We start from the raw sequence: 14,081 nt of genomic DNA, 5'->3' as shown, positions 1-14,081 counted from the left end.
CTAACTTATTTTTATAATTAGGCTTAGAAGGATTGGATCTTTTTTTGGATAAGTGTCAGTGAACATCGATTTCACCATGCACACACAAACTGATGAAAAATATTACACCAATAATAACTGAAATGTACAGATAGGCAAAGTAACAAAAATGCTGCTTGGGAAATTATTTAAGTTTGATTTTAAGATATTTACTTTGCAAATTTTGACATGTGACAGACAATTTGTGTTATAATGGTTGTATAGCTAACTTTTTGAATATCTGTGTGTACTATCATTAAATAATTGTCAGATGCCCCCACAACTGTGAAAGTTTAAATTGATAAAAATAAAAAAGCTTAAAAACAATCATCCACTGAAATTATAATTGAATTTTTTTTAAATAAAAAAATAAAAATAAAATTCTGCCAAGCCTATTTGTAATGTAAAGATGACTGTATCTCTTTCAATGAGCATGTAGCTTCCATACAATAGAATCTCAGAGTTATAAACACCTCTGGAATGGAGGTTGTTCATAACTCTAAAATGTTGATATGGTTGTTCTTTCAAAAGTTTGCAGCTGAACATTGACTTAATAGAGCTTTAAAACTTCACTGTGCAGAAGAAAAATGCTAATTTTAACCATCTTAATTTAAATGAAACTAGCATAGAAAGTTTCCTTACCTTGTCAATTTTTTTTAAACTTTCCCTTTATTTTTTAGTAGTTTATGTTTAACACAGTACTGTACTGTATTTGCTTTTTTTTTTTAATTTTTTTTGGTACCTGCTGCTGCCTGATTGCATATTTCTGGTTCCAAATCAGGAGTGTGGTTGATAGGGGTGTAAATGTCGTTAAAAAATAACCCATTTAAACCCCTTCCCCTTTGCCCCGGACAGACAGGGAAGAGCAGCTGTGCTCATATCGGGAGTGACACAGGCCTAGCCAGGAGCGCCTGGGACAATTGAGGGGGCCCTGCGCCCCCCTCACATCTTCAGTACCCAGGAAAAGGAAGAGTGGCCCCAGGTACCTAATTTGTCCTATTGTGGCTTCCACAGACGCGCCATACCACCCCAGCAGTGGACTCCCTTCCCTTCAATTATCAGCTGAAGCCGCAAGACCAACCAGCGTGCCATCCGCCTCCACAGCTGAACTCCTTCCAGTGGTGCAGGGAGAGGCTGGGGACTACTTTACCTCGCGATGGGGCCTGCAGCCCTTGCTCACCCCCAGCCTAAACACACACCCCTTGCCCAGTTGGCCACCCCCCCGCCAAACCCCCAGACAGATGGTTTGCTCATCCTACTTCCCTGCGCTGCCAGGTGTTTCTTGGTCTATTGAGCAGTATCCTTCCATGGGGTCGTTACCCCTGGGTCTTTGTAAGTATTTCCCCTCAGGTCAATGGGGCTCGAGGGACTGTTTTTACCAACAAAGGGGTATACAGGACCCTCCCCATTGCTGGGTCGAAGACCCCTCAGGGGCTAGAGTATTAATATCAACCCGGCCCCTTTAAGATGGGGCTGGGCTCCCAGTGACCTCTCGTGATGCCCACTACTTCCTGGTTGCCATAGACACCTCTTGCCAGCATTCCAAAATGGCGTCTCTGCTGCTGGAGGACCTGTTTGAGACCAGCACGCAGGCCCCAGCCACCAGCAAGGATTTCTACCAGGTGATTGTCACTCGGAAGGAGGTGGGTGAACGAGGGAGGGTTAACGGTATGACTAATATTATTGGTTAACCATTTTACCGTTTAATATTTTACATCTCTAGTGGTTGACTGGTAAGTTCATAACTCTGAGGTCCTTCTGTATTTTGTAATTTGCCAAAAGCCAGAGCAACTCTAGAATCTTGGAAGGTATAAGCAACTGATAACTCTTCCCAGTTTTAAAATATATTTATGCAGCGTACAGTGTATCTGATATTACAGATACCACATTTCCACCAATTCAAGAACTGAAACCTCAAGAAAGAACCTGAGTCTCTATTCTCCAATGGGAAGTAGAACATTCTTACCAGGATCCCAAACAACAGAGCTGGAAAAAATAAGCTCTAAAATGAAATATTCCTTTTACTTCAGTGGGGCTCTACGTGAGGGCTCAGGTACACACTTAAAATTCATGGCAGATTGGAATCATATTCATTCCAACTGGTTGACAATTCTTTCTGGACCTCAAAGCTGTGATTACTTTTCCTTATATTAAAATAGATTATAGTGGCACTCCCTTATAATTCTAAATCTGCAATAAAATTAAATTAAAAAAAATCTGCAAAAGCTAATTAGGTCAACCTTTATAATCTAGAAACAAGATAATCTCTGGTCCATTTCAGATGATCTTTTCCCTGACCCACAACTGAAAACCCTTTAATTACCTATGATCAATAAATATAGATTATACGCAAATTTGTCTCACCACAAAATGGAGATTGTATCATTACTATTTATAGTTTGCAGTGCTGCTGCATCTCTTTGAAGGATAAACAGAGGACTTCAATCTTCCATGCATTCACTCCAGTATATTTCACCAAGATAAGGTTAACTGAAAAATTCAAAGGGAAAAGAACTATAATTAAATGTGAAATGTTATAAATGAGACCATGATTAAAAATGTTTTTCATCATTATGACAATTCCAGAATTAGATAAATTCATGGAGGATAGGTCCATCAATGGCTATTAGCCAACATGGTCAGGGATGCAACCCCATGCTCTCTCTGGCGGTCCTAAATTCCAGAAGCTGGAAGTGGACAACAGGAGATGGATCACGCGATAATTTCCCTGTTCTGTTCATTTCCTCCGACATTGGCCACTGGGCTAGACAGACCATTGATCTGACTCAGTACAGCTGTTTTTATGTTAGTTTGAAGATACCAACACTAGGATTGGAGTAAAAGTCTTTTAATATTGAATTGTGTAACAGTATCATCTATGAATCCAATCAAGCATCAGGGTCTCATTGTGCTAAATGCTGTACAGACATGTAACAAAGACGACTGTCAGCTCTCTGGAGCAGGAACTATCTACATGACTGACAGAACACATCTGGTGATAAAACAGACATACATAGTGGAGTTGAGTGGAGAGGATGAAGGAATAATAAAATGAAGAGAGTTTAGCAGAAGTCATAGCAAAGGTTAAGATTTTGTCATGGTTAATTTTAGTAAAAATCACAGACAGGTCGCAGGCAATAAACAAAAATACATGGAGGCCTGTGACCTGTCCATAAGAGTGAGAGGGCTGACTGCTGCGGGGGCTGAAGCCCAAGCTCTGCTGCAGTGGGGTGCCTGACAGCCCAGAGTTCTGCCACATGGGGTGGAAGGGGGTGACAGCCTGGAGCCCCACTACCTGGGTGGGGGACTGAAAGATCTAGCCCTGATGCATGGCTGAAGCTGAAGCAGTCATGGAGGTCCATTCAAGTCACGGAATCCGTGACCTCCATGATGAAATCATATCCTTAGTCATAGCACATCATTTGCCTAACAAATGCCAGATGGAAGTAATTGGTAAGCATTATAGCACAAGTATGTTGTAAAGGAGGGATTTAAAGTGGTTTTTTAGCTGGATGGAGAAGAGTTGATTTTAAAAAAATAATTTAATTTAGTATTTTCTTAATTTAAATTGGATTTTTATTTAAATCAAATACAGATTTATTTAAAAAAGTAAACTTATTGAAAATTTAATTTGAAACTTTGACAACCTATGTTAAGTCTTAAACTTATTATAATCCATTATAGTAATTTAAATTAAAACAATAATATTAAGCAGTACATATTTGCCGGCAAATATTTTAAAAATGTCATATCACTGAAATGGTGAAAGTCCCTGGCTAAGCACCTTTATCCAGAGTTTGTTTAAGTGCTAAGCCATCTTTTATGCAGAGTTGCCATAGCCCTGTTTGTTCCAGGATATTAGAGAGACAAAGTGGGTAGTTGAAGTAATATCTTTTATTGGACAAACTTCTGTTCATGAGAGAGACAAGCTTTTGAGCTTACATGGAGCTCTTCTTCAGGTCTGGGAAAAGTACTTTGAGTGCCACAGCTAAATACAAGTTGAAACAGATTGTAAATAGTTACATATTTCAATGGACAATTCAAGGTGAAATGGCCTGTTAACTCCTCTCCAATCATGGAGGTGGGGCAGGGAAGGGACAAAAGACCTAAACTTCCTCGCAGATTTCCCCCACAACGTCAAGAACTACCACACATGGGCGGTGCATAGCATAAGCTGAGGAAGGCTGTGCCTCCCCAAACAGCCCCCTGTAGCTCCACCCACGTTCTGCTCCAAAGCACCCTCCTGCTTGCCGCTAGTTGCCCTCAAGCGCAAAGGGCAGGCCAGGCCAGGGGCTAGTCTCCCATGCCTGTGGTTCACCCACCGCCCTTGCTATCACCCATCCATTAAACTCCGTCTGGAATTCTCCAACACTAGCATCAATTTCTTTGATGCCAGGATCAGCTTCAACAAGGGAATCCTACAGCAGACAACTATAAACAAGAAACCTACAGATTACCACACCTACCTTCATAGATCCAGTAACCACCCCAACCACACCAAGAAATCCATTATCTACAGTCAGATACTCATAGCGTGGCTGCACTTGTGAGTTACAGCATAATAAAGGAGCCCCGAGCGCACTAGCTCACTACCCGTCCACACTGGCAAGGCATGTAGAGTGCTCTGATTCCGCGGATACAGTGCTGCTGGAACTCCACCTCGGCAAGTGGAATAACGTTTTGTGCACCCCTGCTGGAGTGCCGCAGTGCCAGTGTGAACGCCCTGGTCCTATAGTGCGCTCTGATCGGCCTCCAGAAGTGTCCCACAATGCCTGTACTAGCCACTCTGGTCATCACTTTGAACTCTACTGCCCTGCCCTCAGGTGACCAACTGTCAGACCCGCCCTTTAAATTCTCTGGGAATTTTGAAAATCCTCTTCCTCTTTGCTCAGCCAGGCATGGAGTGCTCTCAGTGAATCTTTCCAGGTGACCATGCCTCCATGCGCCAGGCGAGCCCCAGTATGGAGCAATGGCGAGGTACTGGACCTCATCAGTTGCTTGGGGGAAGGATGCTGTCCAGTCCCAGCTGCGCTCCAGCCGTAGGAATTATGATACCTTTGGACAGATATCAAGGGACATGATGGAAAGGGGCCATGACCGGGACGCTCTGTAGTGCAGGGTTAAAGTGAAGGAGCTGCGGAATGCCTACTGCAAAGCCCGTGAGGCACCTGTTCCAGTGCTGCCCCTGCGACCTGCCGTTTCTACAAACAGCTAGACGCGATACTTGGAGGCGACCCCACTTCCACTCCGAGTACCACCATGGACACTTCAGAGCCCAGTTCAACAAGGTAGGAGGAGGAGCAAAGTGGGAACGAGGGTGCTGAGGCAGAGGAAGACACCCCGGAATCCCTAGATGCATGCAGCCAGGAGCTGTTCTCAAGCCAGGAGGAAGGTAGCCAGTCACAGCGGCTGGTGCTTGGGGAAGGACAAACACCAGAAGAGGTTCCCGGTAAGTGGCTTTTATTTTGGGAAGGAAGTTATTTGGTGCGGGCTCTTGGGGTGAGGAGGATTAGGACTGCATGCATGCCTAGATGTGGAATAGGGCGTTGATGTGCTCTCTCACATCATGGTAATCGGCTTCAGTGATCTCTTCAAAGACCTCATCCAGAACTTGGGCAATGCGCTTGCACAGGTTTCTCGGGAGAGCCACTGTGTTTCTTCTCCCAGTAAGGCTAACTTGTCCATGCCACTGTGCCGTGAGAGGCGGGGGGACCACTGCTGCACCCAGGCAAGCTGCATATGGGCCAGGACGGAATCCGCATTGCAGTAGAAGACCCTCCCTTGCTTTCCAGGTCACTCTCAGCAGCGAGATATCTTCCAGGATGAACTCCTGTGGAAAATGTGGGGACAGTGTTCAGTATAGGGGCCCCCTGCCGCTGTTGGCTCTTCCCAAGGCACAGAAACCCAGAGGACAGTATAGCCGTGAAACAATCAGTCACACTTGACCCTGTGCTTACTCATCATTTTGGGGCTTCTGTGGGTTATGCGTGCTTGGTTTGGGATGAGCAAATTATGCTATTGTGTAGACTGTGCTTGCCCTTAAGTACAGGGGAATCATTGCTCTGTCTGGTGTGAACAATGCTGCCTCTGTTAAGCGTTGCATTTGCTTTACAGATGCAACCTTGAGATCTCAGCCATCTGTGTTATCACTGGCCGAAAGACTCCAAAGAATCAGAAAGAGGCCATGTAGAAGCAAGGAAGACACGTTGCATGCAGTAATGCAGCATTCAAGTAATGAAAATCGAAAAGTGCAGAAGAAGCGGAACAGTGAAAGGAGGATCCGCCAGCAGAATGAGAAGCGCTGGCACAAAAGTGCGGTGCTCCGGCAGCAAAGCACTGATCGGCTGATAAGCATAACGGAGCACCAAGCAGACTCGATCCAGGCACTTGTAGCCAGGCAGGCAGAGCACTACGTGCCCGTCCCCCACCTCCCCGCCAGCCCTTGTCCCAAAATTCTTTCCCTTGTGCCCCCATGCCACCTCCAACCCAGTTCTTACTGCCACCAGCTGCCTCCAACATCTGTAGCTTCACTACCCAGCCCTGAAAACTACAACCCTTACCCTCTGCACTCAACCCCCATCACCATGCAGTATAGCCATCCTGAAGTGCAGCACTCCAGACAGGAAGGTTGAATATAACAACAGGACATATGCAAATCTGTGATTGTACCATTCCCCACCCCACCCCCTTGCCCTTTCTGTTCCCCAAGAAGTTGTGTTTCTTTTCAATAAATGGATTTTTTGCCTTTGAAAACATTCTTTATTATTTCATAAAGTAAAAGATACCTTAGCCTAGGAAAGAAACAGGCACTGCAAGTCAGCATAGCAAACACAGATTCCTACTAACATTGGAACCACTGCAATTCACTCCCGTGCAGGGCACCAGACATTACTGGTGGTTTTCAGCCTCAAATTGCTCCCTCAAGGCATCCCTAATCCTTGCAGCCCCACGCTGGGCCCCTCTAATAGCCCTGCTCTCTGGCTCTTCAAATTCTGCCTTCAGGTGTTGAACCGCCGAGTTCCATGCCTGAGTGAATCTTTTACCCTTCCCTTCACAAACGTTATGGAGGGTACAGCACGCGGATATAACCGCGGGGATGCTTTTATTGGTCAGGTCCAGCTTTCCATACGGAGAACGCCAGCGGCCCTTTAAACGGCCAAAAGCATACTCCACAGTCATTTTGCACTGGCTCAGCCTGTTGTTGAACCACTCCTTGCTGCTGTCAAGGCTCCCTGTGTAGGGTTTCATGAACCATGGCATTAAAGGGTAAGCAGGGTCTCCAAGGACCACAATGGGCATTTCGACTTCCCCTATGGTGATCTTCTGGTCTGGGAAAAAAGTCCCAGCTTGCAGCTTCCTGACAGGCCAGCGTTCCGAAAGATGTGTGCATCATGTACCTTTCCGGGCCAGCCTGCATTAATGTTAATGAAATGCCCAAGTTGATCCACAAGTGCCTGGAGAACCATCAAGAAATACCCCTTCCAAGTAAAGTACTCGGAGGCTAGGTGGGCTGGTGCCAGAATCTGAATATGCAGGTCATCTATTGGGGGGCACAAAAGGGGCAGCTTCCCTGGGGTCCAGCAATTTAAAAGGCAGTGGCCAGAGCCCCGGGCTTGTTAAATCACCACCAGAGCCCCAGGTGGCACAGGCCAGGCAGCAGTGAAGGGTTGGCTGGGGGAGTCTAGCCCGCACCCCTTCCAACCAAGGCCCCCCCTTTCAGGGAGCCCAGAGCCACTCCACCACCCCATCTTGCCCAGGACCCCAGCCGCCCTGCGTACTGGTAAGTCCTTTAAGTTACTTTCACCCATCTAGTAAGTAAAGAGGTCCCCAAACAGTGGAGCATACCCGCCCTAGGGGGGGTGCGGCGGAGACCCAGGCCAGCCCCAAAAGGAAGCGGGGGAAGGAGCGCCACCCAGCTCCACTCCTGGCCCTGGCAGCCGGCCTCGCTCCCAGGGCCCCAGCTGCTGGCCCCAGCCTTGGTCCCCTTACCCTTGTCCGTGTCCCCTCCCGCACGAGCCATGGCCCTGCTCCTGGGCCCGGGAGCAGGAGAGGTACAGATAGGAGTAAGGGGAAGTGCAACCTTGAAAAGTTTAGGGACCATGGAAGTAAGGAATGCATTATTCACTATTTTCTAACAAACACTGTAAAAGTTAAGAATTTGAATAAGAATCTGAATAAATGGAAGTTAAGCTTAATTGCTTAAATTAAAGTCTATTGATATAGCATATCTTCCTGGTTAGCAAAAAGAAGGACCAACTTTAGTGCAAAGGCTACATTTAGTTGCAAATTAACCTGTTGTAAGTTACTAACCAATGAGAAACAACCTTTAGGAAGATAACTAAAAAGTACAAATGCAAAACAAGATTAAAATTGATGACTGAAGTCAATCAAGGCTTGCTGGTTTAACTCATGATTAAAATCAGTGATTTAAATTGCTTTGATTTGTTTTCTCCTGAAGGTCTTTTGACCCTTCCCAATCACCTCCCATCCGTTCTTTGTAATGAAGTCTTTGCTTTAGTGGTCTCCCAAAAGAGGAAAAAGTACCAAGGTTCACCTCAGAGCTGGCTTCTCATGAGATGTGATTAGTAGGTGAAGGAAGTAGTACATACTATATTACTCTACAGAGCTCCCTCCCAGGTCTTACTTCTAAGTTTTAGCTTCAAAAATATAATTTTTAATACACACACACCCCTCTGACTTGACTTGTGTCAGAGAAACTCCTTTTATTTGTATTTACAATTGGTTTGGGCATCCTTTTGGGTACAAGCAACTACATACATTCGTCATTATCTTTTCTATTAATCAACAAACCCATCATTTCTGAGAATCGGAGATTGGAACAGAATACATCACTTCCTCCTCTTTCAGGTCTCAGTGTTGCGCACACTGCCCCATAGGTTAACCAAAGATAATCCGCACACAGCGATTAGTTAAGGGCCAGATTCTGCAAACATTTAGCGAAAGAAGTATTTCTTACTGAGGTGAGCAGCCCCACTGAAGATAGTGGATCTACATATGTGAAAAGAAAAGGAGTACTTGTGGCACCTTAGAGACTAACCAATTTATTAGAGCATAAGCTTTCCTGAGCTACAGCTCACTTCATCGGATGCATCCGATGAAGTGAGCTGTAGCTCACGAAAGCTTATGCTCTAATAAATTGGTTAGTCTCTAAGGTGCCACAAGTACTCCTTTTCTTTTTTTGCGAATACAGACTAACACGGCTGCTACTCTGAAACCTACGTATGTGAGTAAGGGTTCTACAGCTACTGCGGGAGCGCTCAACAGAAAAACCATTACGTGGAGGTCTCTATAACACAGCACAGCGTCTGGTATGTCTGCCTGCCACAAGCGAGTGGGGTCTTTGAATTGAAGGAAAATTTAACTCCGCGCAGAACCGCGATGAGCCATATTTCAGTGAGTGCGCGAACAGCAGAGCAAACTCCACGCCCGTCACCTGAAGAGACAGAGACGCACACCGAGAAACCCCAGCCCAGGCCCTTCCAAGCTCCCTCGGGCGAGACGAGGCTAAGCACTAGGTAGCCCGCTCTAAAAGCTGTCCCGGGGAAGAGGTCTTTGGGGAGGGGGGCTGGGTGGGGAAAGCTCTCCGATGCCCCGGAAGGCAAAGGCGCGGCAGGGACACTCCAACCCCGTCCCCCTCTCTCTCCAGCTCGGGCGGGGAGACGGCCCCCAAACTTTTCTCTGGCCTGCTGATCTCTGCCCCTCCTCCCCAGGAGCTGATGCTCGACGGCTGCAGCCGCGGTGGGGCCAAGAATGGGGGGCTCGGGCCCCCTCTCCCCAGGTCGGTTCCCCTATTAGATAACAGGGCGCCGCTAAGCTGCTTGTTTAGCTGCTCAGGGCCGAGCTGGCGGGCGGCCCCGGCCCGAGTTCAGCTCCATCCGCCTCTCTCTTACCGGGTGGCGTCTGGACTCGCCTCCTCCCGGGAGGCCGGGACGCATCCTCCAGCGCGTCGCGCGGCTCCAAACCCGCCCCTGCTCCGCACAGGCGCAGACCGAGCCGGCTCCGCCCACCCCCGGGCCAGCAGATCCGCTTCCCGTCCGGGCGCCACTGGCCCCGGCTGCTGTCAATGAATTTCCGGGTCGCCGGCCTGAGCTGCTGCTGCAGCCGCTGGCGTCGGCAGCTGGCCACGAGCTGAGCGGGACTGGGCTGCAGGCCGGGCCGGCCCGAGAGGCGCCGCGGAGTGGCAGGGAGGCCCAGCCCAGCCCGAGCTGAGGGGGAGCCGCGCCGGGGGCCGGCGAGCCGCGCCGCTGAACAAAGGGCAGCGACCGAGCGTCCGCTGTAGAGCCCGGCCAGATCCCACTCCCCGCCCCAGCCAGCGCTTCGCTCGGGGGACCCCGGACTGGGGGTAGATGGAGGTGCTGGATGTGGGGAGAAGAAGCGGAGGGGAGAGACCCTCTGAGGAGCCGGTGAGTGACCCGCTGGGCTGGGGGCGCTCCCCCCCCCCCCAGGCACGGCCCCGGTGCCGCCTGAGCGCCGGGAGGCGCGGGGAGTCCGCCCCCTCTCGGGTGGTGCAATGGGCTGGGGAAGGGGGAGCGAAGAGCAAAGGCGCCGCAGACAGATAACAGCCTCCTCCTCCGCACGTCTGCTGCCCTTGGCATCCCCGGGGGTGGGGCAGCTAACTGGAGCCAAATGCTGAATGCAGCAGGGCAGCGGAGATTTGCTGAGGAGCCCAGTGCAGAGGAGAGAGGAGGCGGCTCTAGGGATGTCTCGGTTTTTGCTGGGTACCAAAACGAAGGAGATCGGAAAGGCAGTATGTGCGCCTATATATACTGTACATGTAGCGCTTATTAAACATTACTCTCTGGGACCCAGAAATACCGAGTTAGGCTAATTACTAACTGGTCTGACACAAGCCCTGTTTTGAAGAACCTAATGTAAATGATTTTGGTGAAGCCTTAACTGTGGGAGGCTCAAGAGACATCTTAGCTGTTAAAGGCACGTGTGTCAGACTATGGACAACACAAGGTGTGGGCATTATATAATATGCATCCATCAAAATTTGCTGCTTATGAGGAATCCATTGCACTTCCCATTATGACTTTCCACGTCGAGTTTAGTCGCGTGTAATTCATGAGACAGTAAAGGGCTGGCAATGTGTGGTGGATTGTTTATTTGGAAACTTCTTGGATAAAGAAGTGCAGTCGTTCAGTTTTTCCTCTGTTGAATGGTATATGTAGGTATCACTTCCCAGTTTCTGTTTTTCTGGGTGCTGTGAACTGTGAATTCCTTGAGACCATTAAGAAGACAAGAATGGAAATATAAATGGTAGTTTTGTTGTACCCACAGAATTGTAAGAAACTTGAATTGTCATGGCCCAGTATCAGTTCCTTGGTTTAAAAACAAACATTTGCATTGACTTTAAGAAGACTTTAGGAAATGTTTACAAAAGAGGAATATTATAATAAAAGAGAGTTTGTGAGGCTTGTGCAGCTATAATTATAGTTGTGATCCTTTTGATATATACCCTATTTTCAGGATGTATAGCTTGGTTATAAACAATCTCTCTAGGTTGAAATTGAGCATTCAGAGTTTCAGATTGGAATTTTTTTCCATTACAAAACTGAGTCCTGATCCTGTAAAGTTACTCATGTGCATAAGTGCTTGTAGGAGCCTTTGATTTGCATTTAAATCATAAATTCAAACCTCCTTATTAGAAAGTGTGTGGATTTTTAAAAAAAATAAAGTAGAACTATACTAATTGATGTTTGCTGAGTCCTCTTCTTCCTCCCCCCCCCCCATCAAGGATACAGAATCACAAAATGCCCTTTGTTCACTTTTGAAAGTGTAGTTTGGTTTGAAATGAGGTTCAGATACTGCAACTGAATGTAAATGAGTGAACCCCCTGCATCCATGCAGAGCACCACTGGCTTCAGCAGGTCTCCATGTGAGCACTGGAGTGAGACTTTTTTTGGTTATTTTTTTTCTCAAGTGTTACTGGCTGTGCAGATTAATGAAGCAGAACTAATGAGATTCTCTTCTAGTATATAGATTGGTTTTCCTTGGTGTGTCTGTGTGTGTGTTTTTAAATATTAGTGCATTACTTGAGGATGTAGTCTCTCTTAGATATTTGAGGAAAAGTAGTAAGTGTTCTCTCTCTCTCTGAAAGAAGATATTGCTACCTGTAAACAAGAAATATTTTCCAACTAAAAATTTTAGGAACTTGCATAGCTTGTTCATTTGGGGTTCATGTACAGCAGCTGACCGTATACAAAGAGACTGAGGTAACATAATTCAAATCAGGACTTTCTGAGCATGGAAAGAGCAAGCAGCATGAGGAGAGGAGACTCTGTAGCAGAGTCTTCTGGAATCTTATCCTAAACTTTTCTGTGCTCCTGTACTAGAACAATTTATTCTCACACCTATGATGTGTCAAGGAGTTGGAATTTAGGAAGTTAATGTTGCTTTAAATAGCTTACTTAGTTGTAAATTGAAATTAGTATATCAAATGTTTCAGACCTAATTGTAAATTAAAATGTTTAAAATATCTGAATATGTAAAACAGAGGACTTGGCCATCATCTCATTTGTTGCTACCCTCTTGTCTATAGTGTCAAAACTGTGCATTATGAATAAAGACTCTTAATACAATATTCACTAATGTGGTCAGAATTACAGATTGGTAAACGGGATCCAGTGAAACTACTGGTAGTAATTGTTATGCCTGATAGTAGTTAAAAATAAAAATAAAAAATTTGCAAATTTAGGACCTTCAGTCGTAAGTTACTTGCGACAATGGTTTTGTCACTTGTTTTGCCTGTAAAGTTCTGTGCGCGTGCAATGTCGCACACATGATTTCTTTCTGAGGAACATTCAACTCTATTGACACAGCAAACTTAAAAAAAAGTCAGATTTAAAATGTACTCAGTAACCTTCCTTTAGGTATTATCCGTTGTTTAATGGGAAAATTTAAAAAAAAAAGTATTTATTTAGAACCTAGTATACTTCTCTGTCTTATAGACTGTATTTCTCTTTATTTGCTCTTTATTATGTGAGGCAGTTTAACAATGTTTGATTTAATCTGTCCTTGCTGATTCTTCAATCAAATAATGATCTGCAGCAACACCATTTTCTCCTCCTCTGTTGTGGAGGTCCGTTGGTTATCTTTTGCATTGGTCAGTAGTATAGCGATATGAGCATGTTGTTGGTAATTTGGTAAGTTTGTGTGATTGTTCGACAGTTGACTTGAGACCATTGACAGTTACCTTTACCTGTCTGTCTTGGTATCTTGAAGATTTCAGGTGCCCTATGCTAAAGTCAATATAGATTTGTTGTAACCTTATAACACTTTCAAGACAGCGTGTGACTTTCTGTTGAGGGACTGATTGGCTATGTGAAACAGAGGGTCATGAATTCAAGTGGGGGAATAAGCAGATGGTGGTTAATTCTGAAGCAAATATATTATTATACAACAAAGATAAAGAACAAGGAAAGATACATATTATGCTTTTTGGAGTTTTCCATTAGGCTGCTGTTTAGGTAATGTTCAGACTGACACAAAATGATAAAGAATTCTTAGTGTTTCAAATTTCTGAATGCTGCCTGATAGCCTCTAACTTTCCAAATATTGTATGGGATCTGGCCTCACTGCTCCGCTGGAATTCTTTGAAATTGTAAATGTAAGTATCATTAACGTTGCAAGACTTTACATGAAAATAAATACTAAGACCTATGCTTTTTTTTTATAAATTTTATTTAATAAAAATTACTAGACTTCTTTAGTAGCACTATTATTTTTATTTCAAATGGAGCTGCTGGCATCGTCTTTCTTTGTTTCCCATTCTCGGTGGGTATATCAGCCTGTCATCACTATAGTGTCAGAGGAGTAGACTTTGAATTTTTCTGCTTTACATTATTAATGTGCAAAGCTTAAAGTGGGTGGAGTGCTTTAGCTAAATAAGATGTCCCAGCCCTAAGATGTTTTCAGTCAAATAAGACAAAATGGGGGTGTGAGGGGAAAAAGGGATAAACACACCTCACTCGCTTAGCTTGTAAGTTGTGACACATACATCTTGTTAATATCATGACCTTTTAAATTCCCTTTTTATC

At 45.5% G+C, this 14,081-nt stretch overlaps 2 protein-coding genes across 6 annotated transcripts in view; one reads left to right on the top strand and one right to left on the bottom strand.

The window, feature by feature from the left end:
• KRIT1 (KRIT1 ankyrin repeat containing) overlaps positions 1-10,069 on the bottom strand; it is a 44,235-nt gene extending 34,166 nt beyond the window's left edge. Inside the window, exons 1-2 of one of the 2 annotated variants that reach the window (XM_038392784.2) lie at positions 9,930-10,069; positions 2,383-2,508 (exon numbers count right to left, since the gene is read on the bottom strand). The gene's annotated coding sequence lies outside the window, so the exon portion shown is untranslated. Of the gene's footprint in view, positions 1-2,382; positions 2,509-4,484; positions 5,844-9,929 lie in introns of those variants that run through there. The other variant, XM_043509316.1, reaches the window with a different exon arrangement.
• A 244-nt stretch (positions 10,070-10,313) lies between these two features.
• The window catches only part of ANKIB1 (ankyrin repeat and IBR domain containing 1), a 179,553-nt gene continuing 175,785 nt past the window's right edge, over positions 10,314-14,081 (top strand). For all 4 annotated transcript variants that reach the window (XM_043509313.1, XM_038392780.2, XM_038392782.2 and 1 more), the window contains exon 1: positions 10,314-10,442. The gene's annotated coding sequence lies outside the window, so the exon portion shown is untranslated. The remainder of the gene's footprint in view (positions 10,443-14,081) is intronic.

Source organism: Dermochelys coriacea, chromosome 2, assembly GCF_009764565.3.
Source record: "Dermochelys coriacea isolate rDerCor1 chromosome 2, rDerCor1.pri.v4, whole genome shotgun sequence".
NCBI lineage: Eukaryota > Metazoa > Chordata > Testudines > Dermochelyidae > Dermochelys > Dermochelys coriacea.
The sequence above is the reverse complement of the archived record's forward strand: the minus strand, read 5'-3'. Positions and strand labels throughout refer to the sequence as shown.